The following is a 12,024-nucleotide window of genomic DNA, read 5'->3' as shown; positions in this document are numbered from 1 at the left end:
TAAATGTTACATACCTTGTCTTCGTGTCAGAGAATGGACTAGGGCTGCAACACCTCTTCTTGGTCCTTGATCTCCGGTGGGTCTTTAATGATTGCGTCTTGAGGTGGCTCTCCTTTATAAGGTTTTAGTAGGCTCACGTGGAAAGCGCCACTTTGGGCTAACTTGGAAAATCATCGAAAATGCCTCGGACTGACCGGGCCGAATCTGCCGATAGCCATCGGTCGCGAACGAGGAGCACCTCGGGCGTGCGTTCGTGTATGTGCATGGCTGATCTCAAAGAGGAAGTCGAGGCCTCCGTGTGGAGACCCTTCCAAAAGTTACTGGTCATTCTAGGATCTCTATCCGACACTATGGACATTGGCAAGCCATGGTACTTGAAGATTTGTGATATAAAGAGGGTTGCCATTTGATGGGCCTTGATAGTATTTTTGACAGGTATGAAATGTGCTTGTTTGCTAAACCTGTCTACTATTGTCCATATTCCTATATTCCCATGGAGATGCTCTCCCATGGTGAATTAGGGATTGGCAAAGGTTGAAGCAATCCAGTTGCTTCCCTCTATCAAACTTTGTCTTTTGGCATACCAGGCATTTTGAAACATACTCTTGTATGTTTGCTTTCATGGCAGGCCAATAGAAATATGTTTCTATCCCTTTTAGGGTAGACCAAATCCCTCTATGCCCCGCTAAAGGAGGAGCATGAGATTCATACAGTACTTTCTCACGTAATGAGCTAGTGACGCATAGTCTATTGCCATAGAGAAGATAACCATCTTGTAGGGTAAATGGTTCTTCCTTTTTCCCTAGTGCAAGGGCTGAAATTGCATCTCTAGAATCGGGATCGATAGCATACTCATCTATCATAGAAGATAGATCATTATGAGTTGCTATGGACACGGCATTCACTCTCGGTCGTCTCGAGAGTGCATCAGCCACTTGATTATGCTTGCCAACAATGTGAGCAATACGAAAATGAAATTGCGAAAGGAAATTTGCCCACCTCATTTTTTTGTCTGAGAGCTTGGTCTGCGTCATGAAGTACTTAAGGCTTTGGTGATCCATTCACAGAATGAAAGGAGTCCCCAATAAATATTGCTTCCACGAGTCTAGAGCACGTAGAACTGCTAAGAGTTCCTTCTCATATATGCCTACAGCTTGCTCAACAAAGTCAAGCCTTCGACTTTCATAGACTACGGTGTGCCCTTCTTGGAGCAAAACAGCTCTAAGACAATCACCACAAGCGTCGCATTGGACCTCAAATGGCTTTGAGAGATTCAGTAGTGTAAGCACAGGTTGAGAGATAAACTTCTCTTTAAGCTTTTTGAAAGCATTGTTCTCCTTGGTGAACCATATATACCTAACATTTTTCTTGGTTATTCATGTAATGGTCCTAAAATTTGTGAGAACTTTTCTAACGTCTATAGTATGCACACATACCTATAAAGCTTCTTAGTTCATGCAGATTCCTTGGATTAGGCCATCCTTTTATTACCTCTAGCTTTGATGGATCCATTTGGATGCCATCTTGAGAGATAATGTGACCTAAATATTGAATATCTTGTAAGAGAAAATCACTTTTCTTTCGATTAATATAAATTTTATTCTCTTGTAAAACTTGAAATATATTACCTAGAGGTGTTGCTTGTGTTCGTCTAATGAATTAGAGTAGATGATTATATCATCAAAGAACACTCCAGTAAAGGTTCGGTGAGGCCTAAATAGCTTCCCTATCAAGCGATTAAATGTGGTTGGTGCATTGGTCAACCCAAAAGGCATGACAATGTACTGGTAAAGACCAAGTGTAGTCCGAAATGCGGTCTTTACAATATCTTGATCAACTATCCTTATTTGATGGTAGACACTTTTTAGGTCAATCCTACTGAAGTAGGTCGACCCCTGTATCTTATCAAATAGTTCTTCTACCCGTGGAACGAGAAACCTATTTTTGATAGTGATCCTATTTAGTGCTCTATATTCGACACACATACGATATGTGCCATCTTTCTTTTGCACTAATAACATTGATGAACAAAATGGAGACGAGCTAGGCCTAACCATGCCTTTCTCAACCAACTCATGCACTTGCCGCATAATCTCCTCTTGTTGAGCTTGAGAAACTCGATAAGGAGGTTTATTTAGGCAGAGAGCTTTGTGAAAGAAGTTCAATTGCATGGTCACCATTCCCTCGTTTGGGAGGTAGTTCCCAAGGGATGTCGTCAATAAAAACATCTTGGAACCCCTTGAGGAAGTTGGATAACTCTAATTCCTTCTGATTATTCATATTTTCTTTTGCTAAATCATTAGGTTCATTTTGAGAATCTTTAACAAAAATCATGTACACAAAAATAGAGCTCTTTATTGACTTATTGAGAGATTGCTTATGTACAAGGGGTATGGTACTACCCAACTCCTTAGCATCTATATACATATCTTTTTCCTTGAACCTAAAGTAGATTTGTCTTTCAGGGAATTTAACATTGGTAGCCATGCGATCAAACCATGGTGCCCCTAGGATTACATCATGATGCTTGAGAGGAGAGATGAAGAAATCCTCCTTGTCTACATAGATTTGGACATGGAGCCTCAATTTCCAAATTAAGGGAGTGACTGAGGCTTCTTGCCCCTTGAAAGCACCATTGGCAGGTAGGACATCTCCCATCTCATAGGCTTGGATGTCTAGCTTGGTGGCCAACTCTGTGGATATGAAATCGTAAGTATAACCAGGGTCAAAAAGAATAAAAGCATCATGTTCTCTTACCTTTCCCCAAGCATGGCATAGAGGAGATCCTTTGTGATGAGCATCCTCTTCTTGAATTTCGACCAAGGTAGCTCTAGGAGGCTCATTACGTGTATTCTTGTGGGGGCAAGCATGATAGGCATGCCCTTGCTCCTCACACTTGAAACAACGGTTATCTTTTCGATAATGCTGTAGTTTTTCAGGAGAGAGTTTATTTTTGCCTTTATAAACTCCCTTTTCTTTAGCTTTGTTATTGTTGGCATTGCCTTTGGGAGACTTTTGGACGTTGTCCTTCCCCTTAGGCTCGTTGCGGTCCTTGTTTTTTGTGGGCTTAAGATTTCTCTTAGCCCCTTGTTGGAATTTGATTCTTGAAGCCACCATGGTATGGTGTATGACTATAGATATGGTGTGTGGCCTTTGGGAGTTAACATACTCTGCCATATCCTCAGTTAAACCCGCACAAAATTGTTTTTTTTTCTCTCCAAAATCCATATTTTTGAAGACAATGGATTTGAGGTGTAAATCCCAAACCTTGTCTACATATTAGTGAATAGATTTGTAGGGAAAGAGCTTCAAGCTTTGCAATTTGGTGAGTACTTTGTCTTTGGCATCAGTAGCCAAAAACTACTTCATGATGGAAGCTCTTAAAGCTTTCCATGTTTATGGAGCTTCATTGTTTGCTCGTAGGCTAGACCACCATTTCCTGGCGGACTTTTGAAAGTGCATGGCTACATGACGTAGCTTAGAGGACTCCATGAAGCCCTCATCTCTAAACACCGCATTGAATTGTTGGATAAAGGCCAAGACTTTGTCCGTAGCACTAAAAGTGCCAGTGTAGGTAAGGAAAGAGATGTTCTTTCCTCCCTTTTTGAACTTTTTGAGCTTGGAAGACCTCTTCCAGGCGGCATAGGATTTACTATGGCCTCTTCTTTTAGGTGGTTCAAGAGCTGCACCATCACTTTCTTCAGAAGAGGAAGAGTATGAGGAGGATGGAGAAGAGGGTGACCTCTTTCTCGCCTTTTTCTTCCCTTGTTCCTCCTTGTCTGCACCATCACTTGCTTCAAAAGAGGAAGAGGATGAGGAAGATGGAGAAAGGGTGACCTCTTTCTCGCCTTTTCTTCTCTTTTTTTCTCTCTTCCCTCTTTGAATTATGGTGTAGAGAAGTATGCAATGGTCTTCTCCATTTAAAGGGTGTTGGAGAGCGTTTTTCCCACCGTCTTCATGGAGCTATCTCCGTCGAGGTAGCAGGAGACTCGTTTCTTTCTCATTCTTTCGGTGAGGGCTCTAATGTTGAAACTTGGGTCCTCTTTTGAGAGGGAGATGCATCATCAAGTAGTAAATTTTTGAGCCCTTCGTACAGATCCTCCTCTTCTTCCCTTATCGGAGAGAGTCCTCTTTTGGAAGTCTCACAATGAGACTTCCTAGGTACTCTCTGTTCTTGGTGGGGAATTTGGAAAATACCATGGGTGCGCATTTACTGTAGCACTTTACCTTGGAGGGATGGATTGTCCAGGGCTTGTTGAAGCCTAGACAAGATGATTTACAAGCATAGGGGCATCATTAGTTGCTCTTTCATTAGCAAAATCAAAGCTATCAACATTCATTTCAATATCTTTTCCCTTGTCATCCATACTAGAAAATTTAAGGTGTAAACTTTTACTTGTACTTTGGCACTTCAAGCCCTAGTTGCTACTTCGTTTACCTTCAAATTTAAGCACTCAAGCATCTATACCTGTGGCTTGAATATTATTAATTTCAAGGAATAGAAGAGAGGGTTCAATAGAGCTAAGACATCACTAGTTCCTGTCAAGTTCTAATAGCTCAATAATGGTTAAGCCATAGTCAAGCCCCGTAGGATTCCATTATTATTAAGACCATAGCTCTTGACAATATCCCAGTTAAATGCATAATGCAGGCGTGCTTCAAGGATAAAAAATCCCTATTCTACTTACTCTTTTGCAATTAATAACACCAACCATTTGTAGCAAGCTTGAGGACCTCTCTTCTTGAGCAAGAAAAAAGAAACCAATAGCTCTGATACCAATGTATCATTTAATGCACTAGTAACTTGTGTGTAGAAAAAATTGATAACATAGTGAGCATTTCATTAAGAACAAGTTCCTAATGAGCATAGAGAGAGCACTTAATTTGAGAAAGCAACCTAGCAATTTACACCTAGCTAATTTGGCATTGACAATACTTGAAAAGAGAGAGAAATAGAACAATTGACAACAACTGAGGACCGGATTTACATGGAGCTGGTCCCCCCTCCATAAAGGCTTTGTATTATAGCTTCTCCCATCAAAGGAGACTTTTGTACAATAAAATTCTTGTGTTCCTTGATAAAAATCATTGTTGCAATGAAGATGGAAGTTTCATGCACCAAATTATGCTTGAAAAACACACCTAGCGTCCCTAGCCTCAGTCCCAAGACCTCACACACCTTCAAAAATGGTGAGAGCTAGCAGGGAATGAGGAAAGATTGAGAGGAAGAAGGTGTATCTTACGAGAAAGAAGTATTCTCCTCACATAGTCACTCTAATAGCATAGCTTAGCTTAGTAATTATCATGGTAGAGAAGATGAGCATGCCATTGAAGCTTGGCTCTTGGTTGGATTTGCATTCCATAGCCAAGAGTTGTTGGTATAGGCCTCTACTTCTCAATGCTTGGAGAAGGAGATGGAGTTCTTCCTCAACACATAACTTGTGTGTGTGTGTAGCAAAGTGTGTAAGACTAAAAATGCCAAGCTTTCTCTCTCTTGGTCGACCCGTCTTGCTTTTTTCTCATGGTGGCCTCTCATTGGCTCCTGGGCAAAGCTTAGCCAATCACAAATTAGAAGCATAATTGATATCCTTGTGACACGTGTCCCCCTTTCCCCTTTTGTGAGAGCTTTAGGTAATTAAATAATTCATCTAAACTCTCAGTGGACCTTTTTGTCTTCTGGCCAATAGGAATCAGACAAGCCATTGGGCTATTGGATGCTCATTGGACCCCTTGGTAGACTGTCCAAATAGTCTTCTAGGGAGCTTAATTTCTATTGGTTCTTTTATCAAGAATTTTTAAATTGATCAGACTAAATTTAAACTGGCCTAATTCTCATTGGTCCACTTATATGGCCATCCAATAGGATTTGAGGGGACATTGGGAGCAATTGGGCTAGGAGCCTGACATGTGTCCAGTTCTCCCTTTGTGTAAAGGGGGAGCTTTGGAGTGTGTGTGTGTGTGTGTGTTTCTCTCTCATCCCCTATGTTAACCCTCACGGCTCACGGACACCCCATCACCTACGATGGACGCGTATTATGTATTTGGTAGAGTCAGGTACCGGGCTTGTCGGACCAATAGGAAAAGGGTAAGAGTGATCGTCGATGAGAGGCGCACTCTAACTGGGACATTCAAGGGATTAGTTGGCTAAGCATGGGCGCCCAAGTGTGAATGGGATGAGCTCCTATAAAAGCCAACTAAACCTAATTTTTACTCATTCTCTCATTTGTGCAATTGAAGAGTGCTCTTGCTCCATCTCCATCTTCTTCTTCTTCACCTCCTTGTGTGTGTGTGTGAGAGAGAGAGAGAGAGAGGGAGAGTGTGTGTGCGATCGAGCATTACGAAGGCACGGCGGCGGCGAGGCGGTTGAGCGCGGCACGACTGCAGCTTCTTCTTCATCGCGGCGAGGAATCCACCACGAAGGCGAGCGTAGAGCGGTGAGTGACACACCCTTTGTTCTCTTGAGCTTGCTAGTTTAGGCTTGTTGTGTGCTTGGAGCCGTTTGTGGCTCTCACACGGTGTATTGGCAAGTCCCTTGCTTCGACAGTGCGGCAAGGAGCGCACACCCTACAATAAGGTCTAGCCCCCTCCTTCCTAGGGATGTGGGAAGACTTTCTAGTCTTGCCATGACCATCCAATATTTCCCCTACTTTGGCCTTTGTATACTACAATTAAAATTAGGAACTTTAGCCTATGGAAGTCTTAATGGGGTTGAACCTTACGTCTGAAGCACATTGCTCTTTTGCAGACTGTCCCCCTTTGGATCCCTATTTCCCTTCTTTGGATCCCTAACAGAGACCGGTCTGACAGCCTTACCAATATTCTAGCTTTTACTCCCCTGGTACTTCGCCATATTAAATGATCAGTTTAACATGAGAAAATCATTTGGGAGTATTAGATATTTGTTTTGATGAAAAAATATGAATCATCCGAAGTATTGTGAAACTTTATTGTTGAGGCCTTGTCGTGCTTGACTTACATGAGCTAGTATAGGTAAGATAGAAGATGAGACCTTTATATATTTGATCATGCTCTTTATTGATTCAAATATGCTTGATTATCCTTTTTGATCGATGCCACAATCATCTATGACACTTTGAACATCTAAAGTATCAATTGTTGTGCTTTGTAGAAAATCACTAATTATATTTTGCTTTAACTTATTGAACTTTGAGGCATCCAAAATCTCTTTTGCAATATCAGGTGCAATCAAAGAGGAATATGAAGATTTGGCCATATGAAAATTAATATTTTCCTTTTCAGGATGAAGCATGCCTCTATAAAAAATAATTATCTTTGATAAGCAAATGATCAATACCTTGTTACAACAATAATATGTACTAAATTGGTATATCTTATTGCTCAAATTCAGTGCTTAAGACCTCCACTCCCAACTTTGAGGGTTTCAATGTTGGAAACACTTCTACACCTTTGATAAAGACCAAGTGGAGTGGTTTCTATCCTCGTCCTTCTCACCTCTTTTTCAACCTCCACAATGGTTTCTTTAAAGGATAAAATTTTGTTCTTTAAAAGGGTTTGTTCTTAGTGTGTTGCATCATAAATAAAACAAAGATGCTTGTTGTTGCTTCAATATCTCTAGATTTATCATTGCATGTTGTGTATTCCTCATCATTAAGTTATTGCAATAACCTAAGAGACCATGAGATCCATCACCAACATAATGTAATAGAGATGCAAAATTATTAAACAGAGGAGTATATATCGCAAGGAATTCATAGGAGAAAGTGTTTCATCACACCAAAGATCAATGAGTATGTCTCAAGTGATCCATTTGCAACTTATTAAGTGTAGGATCCATTTTTTTTTTAATGAGCTCATAATTTGTGTCTATATCTATATGGAGATTATATTTATGCTTAAAGAGTAAAGAAGATTGGTTGCTAGATTGTTCGTTCTCCATAGTCAAGGAATTTTTAGCAAAATGGTTGATCTTTGTAAAAGTTTCCCATAGAAATAGATTGATGTTGGCACCAATGTTTTTAGCTCTCTTATTTCAAAGTAAAACATCTACTTAGATCTTGTAGGATCTTTTAAGGCACAAACTTTTAGCAAACTCTTAGTCACTGCAACACAAAATCTTTGTTTTACCTTATTGATATATTTTCTCTATAACTTAAAAAACTTTTATGCTAAAAGAATTGCATAAAACAAGACCCCAAATTTTTCCTAATGAGTGACCCCTCTGCGTCAACATAGTCTTAATAATAAGGACCACCCTAAGGCAAAACCATATCTTGACTCACCACATGAAAAATTGCACATGTGGGAATGGAGCTTAGATTTACCTAGAACCTAATGAGGAGTGTATTGTGAGGATTGATGACCATGATATAGTGTTTGAAGAATAAGTCAAAACCAATAAGCAAGGGGAACACATACATAGATTCAAAGGGGACTAGACACAATTAGGTAAAAAATCCCAATAATGTGAATGTTTGGGGAAGTCATAGCACCATAGTCTCTTGTAGAGATCATAGAAAAACCACCTCCTTTGGGAATTGAGGGCTAAGTCTATTAAATTTTTGGATCATGCAAAGACTCAAGATAGATAATAAGAAGCTAGGGGTACTATTGGCAAAACGGAATTGTGATTGGGAACATGAAATGTCACATACTTTTTGACTCTTTCTAGAAGACTTGTTGTAGCTTTATCAAATGCTAGAATTAAGCACAAGATTGTATCCTAACAAATCTACAATTTTGAACAAAAGAAAGGTGGGATAGTGAGAGACTATGTGAGCAGTATGAGACAAATATGTCATAAGATATTTTGAATGTAATATCCCAGAACAAGAGAAATTAGTCTTATTATATTTGAAAGGGCTCTTAAACAAGAAACTCCATGCAAGCTTGTATAGCATGAAACACACTCTACTTAAATTATGCATATTGGATGCATGATAGTGGATTTGGGTGATAATTGTAAGATCTATAATTAGGAAGAGACCAAGAATGATGAAAAAGTGATAGGATGATAGATGTGACACCTATATAAGTTGGTCCTATAATAACATCTCCTATAACAAAATATGAAGATATGCTTAAGAGATTGAACTAGATGATCATGAGTGTACATCGAAAAATGACGTTGAGAGTAGTTAGACGAGGATCACCTATGGGGCGACAAATAGGACACCCAAAGCAACCAAAGTGATGTGCTATTGAGGAAAAGTAGAATGTTATTACTATTATTACTTTTGGACATTTTATCAAATTTTCTTATGTTTTATTCTCAAAAACCATTCAAAAGAAAAAATGTAAATATAACTCCACTTTACCAGCTATAATGGGAATTTATGTAAAATGTAACTAGTTCTATTTTGGATACATGCATGCAAATGATAAAGAGAAAAAGAGAATCCCAAAATCATGTCACACACGTTGTGCAATTTATCAATAGGAATCATCTTCTTGACTCTCCATGAGGAAGACGAGTGTTTTCAGAGCATCCTGAATAGGTGATCTGATGTTTTACTCCCCTTTCAAAGCCAATGGAGCCATCAAAATCTTCATTAGAGCCAAGTTGCTGAAGATACACTTTTGTTCCCTTTTATGCTAAGATTTTTCTTTTAATTATGGCATATACTCTCTTGATTGTGTAGCTCATGTGTTCTTATCTTTCATATATTTATCTTATTGTAATTCATATGCCATGAGATGAATAGAGAGGTGAAAGACAAATACTCAATCATATTGATTGAGGGGGATGGCGGGTACCTAGTATGGTGTCTTGTGTTTTGATTCTTGTTTATGTTGTTCTCTTTATATGTTGTGATTATTCAATAAAATTTTCTACTAAATTACATTTTGATTTAATGAATTTAAATTGTGTTGAAAGTATTGGGAAGATATTAGGAATCCAAGAGTGATATCAAAGCTTTGAAAACACTATAGACAATGTGTAGAGCAAAGAAAAGTGCTTCTTGTGCTGGGCAAATCAAATAAATTTTAGCATGAAGACTCTCAAGAAGATTACTTTTGGAATGTTCTCTCTTTGCTAAAGATGCATAATAACAGGCTTCATGAGTCTCAATAATTTCAATCACAACTCTGGGTAACCTACTTTGAAGAAAACAATACAGTCAATTGAAGAAAATCAACAAAGGCAATTCATGCATCACTTAGAGTCTCAAGGAACAATGAGGTAATGATGTGTGTCCGTGCCAATTCACGTTTACATCAAGAATCAGTGACCAGAGTTTATTCTAGAGCCTTGGCACTTGAGTCTTGGGTTGTCAAGTAACAATGTCAATCCCTTTGGCACCAAGTCTATGTCATGGAGCACTTGGCAAGTGGTGATCATCAACTACAATATTCCACCATGGGAGACAACCAAGAAGGTTAATATACTTATTTTCTTATTCCAGGGAAGTACAAAGTGGTGAATATTGATGTTTATCATAGGAGTTGGAGGAGTTATGGAAGGGCATCTCCGTTGTTGATGTTCCACTTCCAAAGCAGAGGCGAGAGACCATTGTGAGGGGTAATCTAATGTGGACTATGCACGACTATCCTGAACTTGGAGAGATTTTTGGTATGTTCTGCTCATTCTTCTCACTCTTTATTATTTGAAGCTTCAAGCTTTTCTCTAATGATGTGAGTGCAAGGTTGTCCACATCGGGCCATCATTGGAACAGAGTAGCCAGATGCCTTGCACAAGGTAATCTATCCAAAAAACGATTGTTTCTTGCCCCAAATTCATAGAAACTACAAGGATTCAACAAATGGGAAGTCTCCTTTAAAGTGCACAATGACAGATTGTTTGGGAAGAATACTACAGCAGTGATCCACCCCCATCTACTCCACCAAAAGATATGTCAAGGTACTCCATATTAATAAGGCTTCCATATTGGAAGGACTTAAGAATACAACACCTCTTGGATCCCATGCACATATTTAAGAATGTTTCTCACACCTTTTGGGGCCACATTACGAGCAAAAAGGACTCTTTAGGGGCGAGGGAGGATTTGAGGGTCTTGAAATGTCTCCCCGCATTGACCACTCCATGTCAAGGCCTCAATGGAAAGATTGTGCTTCTTAAAGCCCCATGGATTCTGACCCAAGATGAGCTTGATTGAGTGAAGGGTTCCACTGCATCTATTTGCACACCAATAGGATATCTGAGATCACTAAAGGGAGCTTTTACAAAGGCAAAGAAAGGTGGAAGCGTTCAATTGTATGGGTTGAATTCTAATGATTTGCACAAGATGTTACATATAATTCTTCAATTTTTATGTTGTTTTTAATTTAGTTTAGATATTAAATTTTGTGTATGACTAAAACAATATCTTGTCTTACCTTTTTGACATTGTAGTTCATTTTTCTCATGAGTATGTGCACATGTAGGGAGAAGAAAGCGAGAAATTCTATTTTCAAACTGGGTGAGTAAGTAAGGTACATGATTTCTATATTCGACTAAACTTTTCTATATACACTAAATCCTCAACATGTACTAAGTGTACTCTTGTGTGTTATCTTGTAGACTTGTAAGCTCCAAAGAAATTGAAATAGATGCCATCCCTGTTGCTCAAACACTTGTTGTGGAAACAGTGTGTGCCATTGAGGATGCATTTCCTTGATCCGTTCTTGTTAGTCAAGTCCACCTTCTAGTTCATGTGGTTGAGGAGATAGCTATGTGTGGAGTAGTGCATGCACAATGGATTTTCTTTTTAGAGAGGTTTTTGAAAACTCTCAGAGATTTTGTGCAACTATGGGCCCAACCAGAGGCATTCATGGCCAAAGGATGGATCATTCAAGAGACATTTAAATATATTTCAAAGAAATTGGCTTCTGTCGATCTCTTTATGTCTCCCATATGGTCAGGTGAGGAGGATGCAAGGATGACTTCACACTTGCCAACTGTAAAGGGAAAATTATCTAGCATGGATATGAATCTATGATAAGTGGTCAATAATTTTTGCATCCTCAATGCAAAGGTTATGACCAAGTAGGTGGAGTTGTGGAAAATGGAAAAGGCAACATGTTTGCAAGAGAGGGAAGCATGGA

General features: G+C 39.2%; 1 pseudogene; it reads right to left on the bottom strand.

Moving 5' to 3' along the window:
- Positions 1-6,922: 6,922 nt before the first annotated feature.
- On the bottom strand, positions 6,923-7,684 carry LOC147460264 (uncharacterized; annotated as a pseudogene).
- Positions 7,685-12,024: the final 4,340 nt, after the last annotated feature.

Source organism: Adiantum capillus-veneris, chromosome 4 (assembly GCF_014529385.1).
Source record: "Adiantum capillus-veneris isolate H3 chromosome 4, ASM1452938v2, whole genome shotgun sequence".
Taxonomy (NCBI): Eukaryota; Viridiplantae; Streptophyta; class Polypodiopsida; order Polypodiales; family Pteridaceae; genus Adiantum; species Adiantum capillus-veneris.
The sequence above is the reverse complement of the archived record's forward strand: the minus strand, read 5'-3'. Positions and strand labels throughout refer to the sequence as shown.